Below are 7,639 nucleotides of genomic sequence, written 5' to 3'. Positions count from 1 at the left end.
CATTTCAAGAAAACCGATTTAAAATATTATATACAATAAACAGTATTTCAAGAAAAAATATTTTAAATCTATATAAAAGCCTAAGCGACTTAACGACCAGAACAACCGGTCACTATGACGTGCACTGACCACCAGGGGGCACACACTCAACGCAGGAGCTGCCCCCTGGTGGTCAGTGTGTTCCCACAGCAGGAGCGCCGCTCAGCTGAGACCTGTCCTGGTGGCCCACCAGCCCGCTGGCAGCCACTCACTCCCTGCAGGTCCAATCTCCGGAGAACGGGCCAGGCCCTGAGGAACCAGCACTGCTGGCCTCCTGGAAGTTGGCCTTGGGCACCCCAGCCACTTCCCCTCCCTAGACACTCGGCTAGGAAGAAACAATATAAAAGCAGCTGCCAGGTGGCTCCCGACAACAGGCGGGAATGTCAGTGGGACGGATCCAGATCCCGGGCCGGCAAGGGCATCCCACTGCCTGTCCGGAGGGCTGATTGTGTCCTGGCCCCGTCTTGAGACCCCACCCATGCATGAATTCGTGCATCGGACCTCTAGTATAATAATACTAGAGGCTCGGTGCATGAAATTCGTGCATGGGGGTGTGTGTCCCTCAGCCCAGCCTGCACCCTCTCCAATCTGGGACCCCTCAAGGGATGTCTGACTGCCCATTTAGGCCCGATCCTGGTGGAATTGGGCCTAAACGGGCAGTCAGACATCCCTCACACAATCCAGGACTGCTGGCTCCCAACTGCTCACCTGCCTGCCTTCCTGATTGCCCCTAACCACTTTTGCCTGCCAGCCTGATCACCCCTAACCACTCCCCTGCCAGCTTGATTGATGCCTAACTGCTCCCCTGCCAGCCTGATTGCCCCTAACTGCCCTCCCCTGCAGGCCTGGTCCCCCGCAACTGCCTTCCCCTGCAGGCATGGTCCCCCACAACTGCTCTCCCCTGCAGGCCTGGGTCCCCCCAACTGCCCTTCCCTGCAGGCCCGGTCGCCCCAACTTCCCTCCTCTGCCGGCCTGGTCATCCCTAACTGCCCTCCCCTGCAGGCTTGGTCACCCCCAACTGCCCTCCCCTGCAAGCCTGATCACCCACAACTGCCCTCCCTTGCAGGCCTGGTCCCTCCCAACTGCCCTCCCCTGCTGGCCATCTTGTGGTGGCCATCTTGTGCCCACATGGGGGCAGGATCTTTGACCCATGGGGGCAGCCATCTTGTGTGTTGGAGTGATGGTCAATTTGTATATTACTCTTTTATTAGATAGGATTACCAAAACTGTACTAACATAGTATAATATCACAAAAGTTGTAGGAAATATTAAAAATCTGCAAATAACAGGATTACTTATATTCTAAAATATATTTTTTCTCTGGCTCTATTTTTGTTCATCAGTTTATGTTGTTCATTATATTCCACAAATGAGTGAGAGCATGTGATATTTATCTTTCTCCCACTGGCTTATTTCGCTTAGTATAGTGCTCTCCAGTTCCATCCATGCTGTTGCAAATGGTAAGAATTCCTTTTTATAGCAGTGTAGTATACCACAGTTTTCTAATCCACTCATCTGCTGATGGGCACCTAGGCTGTTTCCAAATCTTAGCTATGGTGAATTGTGCTGCTGTGAACATAGGGGTGCACATATCCTTTCTGATTGGTGTTTCTAGTTTCTTGGGGTATATTCCTAGAAGTGGGATTGCAGGGTCAAATGGGAGTTCCATTTTTAGTTTTTTGAGGAAACTCCATACTGTTAATGAAGCATGCAGACTGTGTTTTTAGACAATAATGCTATTGCACACTTAGACTATAACAGGGTAAGCATAACTTATCTGCACTAGGAAACAAAAAATAATCACATGACTTGCTTTATTTTGGTATCTGCTTTATTGCCTCCCCCGTTTCAGGCATCAACATAAAAGGGCTTTTCATTTTTCTAATAACATTAAAATAAACAAGTTTCCAAAAAGTTAAGTGTTAATCCCAATAAAAAGTCTCAGAAGCGAGGGCAATCCTGTGGTTTGAATAGTTTTATGGAAAACTCATTACATTGTCCTTTTCTTTTTCTTTTTTCCACCAGCTCCGTTACCAACCTTGGACGGAGCTGCAGACCAAGCTTTGGGAATCGCCTGGGAGGAAGTTGCCAGGCAGACCTGGGCTCCGACCTCCATCTCCGGTTAGAGAGGAGAGGTTCGGTTAGAGGAGAGGTTCGGGGCCCATCTCATTGAGGAGGGGCCCGCCCGGGTTGCCTGGGCCGCGCGGGGTTCCGCTCCTGCACGTGCCGGCGGGTCCCCCCTGGGAGAGGCCAGCGCAGCGACTCGTCCTCCGAGCCCAGCGGGGAGCTGCCTGCTTTGCGGGCCACCTCCTCGGAGCCCCGTCCTGGGGGCACGGGCGGCAGCCCCGGCCGCAGGCTGTCAGTTTTGGGGATCGCGCCCGCAAAAAGCCCACACGGTTAGCCCGAGGGGAAAGGACAAGGAGGCGGGGCCGGGGCGCCCAGAGAGCCGGGAGGGGCGCGGTGGCGCCTCTGGCGGGCGCAGCGCAGGCCTCACCGGTCCTGAGTCGTGTTCTCTGCGGTGCCGTCTCCTCCTCCCACCGCCTCCCTTCCAGGCCCGCTCCACCAGCCCCACAACGCGGCCCAGAGCCCGGCTTTCTGAACTGGGGTAAAGGGCAGCGGAGAGAAGAAAGAGAGGGCCCCGCGCGCTGAGAGGCCTCCCATTGGCTGCTCTCGTTCCGCCCTCGATGCTGATTGGCCGCGAGCCGAGTGCACGGATCGAGCACGCTCCTCCGCTCTGCGCGGCGTTCGGCCGGCGACGGCGGCGCAGCCAATGGGAGCAGCCCGGGGGCGGGGCTGCCCGGGGCGGTCGGCGCTGGTCTCCCGGCGCGGGCGAGCTGGTAAACAGATCGCGGGCGCGCGAGGTGCCTGCAGTGCTGCTACGCGCGGAGGCGGCGCGAAGGTGACCGCGGCCCAGCTTCCTGCCCCGGGGTAAGGATGCCGCCCGCCGCGTGCCGGCGCCGGGTGCCGGCGGCCAGTGCTGGGCTGCGACCCGCCTGGGCCGTCCTTGCGTCCTCCTCCAGGGACTGCGCGCTTTCCCTTTTGTGACTTTCACTGGCCGCGAGGTCGGGCTCGCGCCTCAGGGTGCGGGGTGGGGGCCCCTGTGGACGTCGCCCACCCCGCGCCCCTCAGCCCGCGGGCCTGCCTCCGGGAGGGGCGGCAGCGGCGGCCGGAGCCGGGGCGCCTGGGACGCGCCGGGCCGGCTCGCTGAGCAGCTGTCCCACGTCGCGGCTCTTTGTCTCCAAGGCGGCCCTCCCGCCTCCCTTTCTCGAGATGAGCTTTCTCTTCCTCCCAGACCCCCGGGCACCGAGTCGGCGGCTCCGACCGGCCCTGGCTGCAGATGGGTGTCAGAGCTTTCCCTCTCCTGGCCCGAGCCAGCTGGCGGGTTTCACAGGCGGGGTTTGGGGTGACTTTGGGAAAAGGGGGGCCTTTTTGGCCCATTTCTCCCGCTCCCTTTTGTTGGGCCCTTCCTCCTGCTACTCGTACCATCCGGGGCCTTGTGAGTGGTTTGGGCTTAATTGCCTTTCCCTCGCCTCCCGCCCCCTCTGCCAAACCCAGGCCATTGCTCCCAGGTGCCTTTGGGGCAGGAGGGGGGCCGGGCCTGTCCGTCCGTCCGTCCGTCCGTCCGGGTGAGAGGTGTCAGGCTCCTGAGGGGAGCGTGTCCACCCGCACTGCTCGCGTGGGCCATGGCTGTGCGTGGCAGAAGACCGAGGAGCTGGGCATGCCAGGCTCACCTTGTGCCAAAGGCTTGGAGCAGGCACTGATGCCAGCGGCCAGTTGTCCTGCTGGGGAAGGGGGGTCAGGCTGGCCGGGGCGGGGCGGGGGGGCCCTTCTCCTGGGAGAGACACAGTGGGGAGGCTGGAGGTCCAGGGGAGCTGGTGGTTCTGGAACGCGCTGGCGATGGCTGCAGGCGTTTTGTTCCACCTGGCGAGTGGTGCAGGTGGAGCGGGGCGGTTGTAATTTTCGGCATGACCTCAGGCAGTCAGGAGAAGGGATGAGCCGTCCCCGGGTGCCACCTGAGACAAGACAGGGTGTCTCCTCCCCCAGACTGTTGACATTTCGGACCGGATGGCTCTGTGATGGGGAGGTGACCCGTGCATTGTAGGATGAGCCGCAGCGGCCCTGGCCCCGTGTCTGTTAGGTGCGAGGCGTCCCCTGTCACCCACATACTAGCTGTGACCGCCCAGAATAGCTCCGAGAGGGCAGCATTGCCCTCCGTGGAGAACCCCTGAGGTAAGACTCTAAAAAAATACCCCAGCGTTCCAGAGGCCACCTGGGACCTGGCCATGAGTAGCCGAGAGGGTTAGGAACGGTGGTGTGCCCTCTCCCTGAACTACGGAGGGGGGCTTTAGAGGAGACCCCAGCGCGGCTCCTGGGAGGATAGCGAGGGACGGAAGGTAGGAACCCTGGACTTTCGCTGTGCCTGCTGCGTGCGTGGCAGTGACTGGCGGGTCCGGAGTGCAAAAGCAATGGAAGTCGGGTGGTTTCAGTCTCGGGATTTTGCAATAATAGAGATATGCATGTGAAATAACCCTGGGGCCCTAGCTGGTTTGGCTCAGTGGATAGAGCGTCAGCCTGCAGACTGAAGGGTCCCAGGTTCGATTCCAGCCAAGGGCACATGCCTGGGTTGCGGGCTCGATCCCCAGTAGGGGGCGTGCAGGAGGCAGCCAATCAATGATTCTCTCTCATCATTGATGTTTCTATCTCTCCCTCCCTCTCCCTTCCTCTCTAAAATCAATAAAATATATTTAAAAAAAAAAAAAAAGAAAAAGAAATAACCGTGGGGCCGCTCTTAAATACTGAACGAACACATTGAAGCTGTCTGAGTGCTGGCAGAGAGGCCGGCTCAGGCGTCCTCAGGTGGCTTCTCCAAGGCGATGCTTTGCGCTCCCTCACTTTTTAGGAAGACGTCCCTTGTGTCCTGTAATAAGGGAGGGGGTCTGGCTGCATTCAAACATACGTGTGGGTCTCTTTAAAGGTACCGTGTGCCCCTCCCTGGGACTGGCCACCCCGGAGTGCAGCGGTGCGGCATGGACGCCTGTGTAATTTGTGCAGTTCTTTTATAGTTGATAGAAGCTTCCGTGTCAAAGACAGCGAGCCATTTCTTTTCCTGAAGAGAAAGACACTTTAATTCGGAGTCTGGATTTTGCCTTCAGTATAAGCCAGAATTTATGCCCAAAATTTCTGAGTCCTAAATGGATGGTATGCAGATAAAGCTGAAAAACAAGTGATTATTGTACAGGGCAGAGAAAAACGTCCCAAGTGCCTAACGTGAATTTCCCTTTCTTGTTAATCAACCCCGTGGGGCTGCATTAGGATTTTCCCATAACACCCCTTGGTTAGTTAGGGGGTCTTTCTTGCCCTTTGTTGCTTGTGGAGAAGAATCTAGACAGAGAGCTCACTTCTCCTTTCTCAAAATGAAGTTTAAAGAAGTCTATTATTGGGAAGCTCCAAACTTGGCGGGATAATTTTCCGTCAGGAGCCATGGACACTGAGTCATTACCTTCGTTAGTTGAAACAAGATCTGTGTGCAAAATTAGACAGGGGTATTTAGGTGGAGAGTCGTCTTGACCTGACGGTGTTGTCTGGAAATAGTTCCGGCATTCCTGCTGAACAGCAGCCAGGGAGCTGGGAGCCTGGCAAGGAGAGCCGGTGGGCGTGGGGAATGTGAGGTCCGCTCCTGCAGGGGCACGGGTGGGAGGGGTGGGGGCTGCTGGTGCTGCGGAGATGAATCTCGGAGGGGGCATCTCTCCACACGTTGCAAACTCGAGAGGTACCCATTGGCCTGCCCACCAGCGTCTTGTTTGTTGTGTGAGTACAGGCTCCTGAGCCCTTGACCCTTGGTTTTGAGGTCAGGGTCCCACAGAATATTGAAATTTGGAAATAACTCTGAAAATCTCTTTTTGCTCTTCATACGTGGGTGTGATTTATTTTTAGCGTGTGCGTGTGATGTTATCACTCAAATTGCCATCTCAGGGTATTGTAGAATCTGTTGAAATTGAATAGTGGCCAAGTTCTTATCTCAGGAGCCATCGACTTGCATTAAAAACAACAACAAAAACCCTCCTATTCCCATCTGGGCCGGGGAAGAGGCGCAGAAACCTGAAAAACCCCTGTGTGCCTGAGGGTCGGTGCCCCTCCACGTCCTGCCCTCGAAGAAAAGCCACTCTGAGATGGTGGGTGGATCTGGTTATTTTCTCCTCATTGGACAAATATCGGATTATTATCTGCCTAAACATGGCCGTGGGGATAGAACAGCGAGTAAGACTCGGGTCCCTGACCTCAGGCAGTTGTAGTAACGTGTGCAGCTACCACCTCACTACCCTCGGTGTGGTCTGGACGAGGGACTCTGGGTCAGACACTTCTAACTGATGGACACTGCAAAGGCTGCTTTTAAAACATTTATTTATTCTAATCCTCACCTGAGGATATTTTCCCATTGATTTTTAGAGAGAGTGGAAGAGAGAGGGAAAGACAGAGAGAAATACCGATGTGAGAGGAACACACCAATTGGTTGTTGCCTCTGATCAGGCCGGGGAGGAGCCCACAATCGAGGTATGTGCCCTTGACCGAATCAAACCCAGGGCTCTTTGGTCTGCAGGCCGACACTCTGTTCACTGAGCCACACTGGCTAGGCTGCAAAGGCTCCTTGAAGGAGAAGGAAGGCATGGTAGCTGGGCCCCTGAGGATGAGCAGGGTTTCAGTAGGAAGAGGCGGAAGGTGGGGGGTGGGAGTAAGGGGCCAGTGCTTCCCAGACTCTGTGGTAAAGGAACAGGTTTTATTCCCCCCCCCCCCCCCCAATTGGTTGCAGTCAATGCTTTTGCAAGACGCAGGAAGAACTGCTTGGCAATACTAAATTGCTGTACAAGTTTCTAAGTGCTTATTCCTGTTACCGAGGATGACAAGACTGAGTAGCATTGGTCCAGGCAGCAGGCTCTTTGAACAGAGGCAGTGGGGTAGGTGAGTGCCTGGGATGGGGTGAGTGCAGTCAGGCTGAAGGGTAGGGAGTGTGAGGGGAGCAGGAGGGGGCTGGGCTAGGGAGCTGGGGTGAAGCAGCCTGTGGGATCTGCCCTTAGGAGTTGAGGTCAGTCTGAGCAGCATTGCTGCCAGCTGCTCCTGTTACATTTTATCTGGGCAGCGGGGTCAGGAGGGCTTGGCATAGTGCTCCTGGTCATTTTCAGCTGTCAATTCAGTTCAGGCCAGAAAGTGTTTCCTGAGCCCCTACCACTCACTCGCCAGTCCAGCTACAGCCTGGAGGGCTCTGGGGGGCAGCTCCCTGCCCCATGTGCACTGTCGGCCGGGGAGATAGCGTGGTTAGAGGGCAGACTGCAAGGACCTTTTAGCTTCTCAGCTGTGGGAACCCAGGTGGAGTGGGTGCTGATTCTGATGGAAAAGGGCTGGGAAAGCAGCTTCCTACTGGGAGGCCTGGGAGCTGGAACCTGAAGGAAGAGTAGGTTTCCATGGGAGAGAAAAGCTCTAGAGCCGAGGCCTAAGCAAGGGCAGAGGCCTGGCCTGCCAGGTAGGCATTGCTGTGGGGAGGGCACTGGGGCCAGCAGGTGTGTGCAGAGGGTTGAAGGCAGGTCAGGGTGGGCAGGGACGGAGC

The 7,639-nt window shown here is 56.4% G+C and overlaps 1 protein-coding gene across 1 annotated transcript in view; it reads left to right on the top strand.

The window, feature by feature from the left end:
- Positions 1 to 2,883: 2,883 nt before the first annotated feature.
- Positions 2,884 to 7,639, top strand: part of COQ8A (coenzyme Q8A) — a 40,633-nt gene continuing 35,877 nt past the window's right edge. The window contains exon 1 of the mRNA XM_028134654.2: positions 2,884 to 2,967. The gene's annotated coding sequence lies outside the window, so the exon portion shown is untranslated. The remainder of the gene's footprint in view (positions 2,968 to 7,639) is intronic.

This window comes from Eptesicus fuscus, chromosome 24 (genome assembly GCF_027574615.1).
Source record: "Eptesicus fuscus isolate TK198812 chromosome 24, DD_ASM_mEF_20220401, whole genome shotgun sequence".
In the NCBI taxonomy this organism is placed as follows: Eukaryota; Metazoa; Chordata; class Mammalia; order Chiroptera; family Vespertilionidae; genus Eptesicus; species Eptesicus fuscus.
Note: the sequence above shows the minus strand (reverse complement) of the source record. Positions and strands in the feature narration are given on the sequence as shown.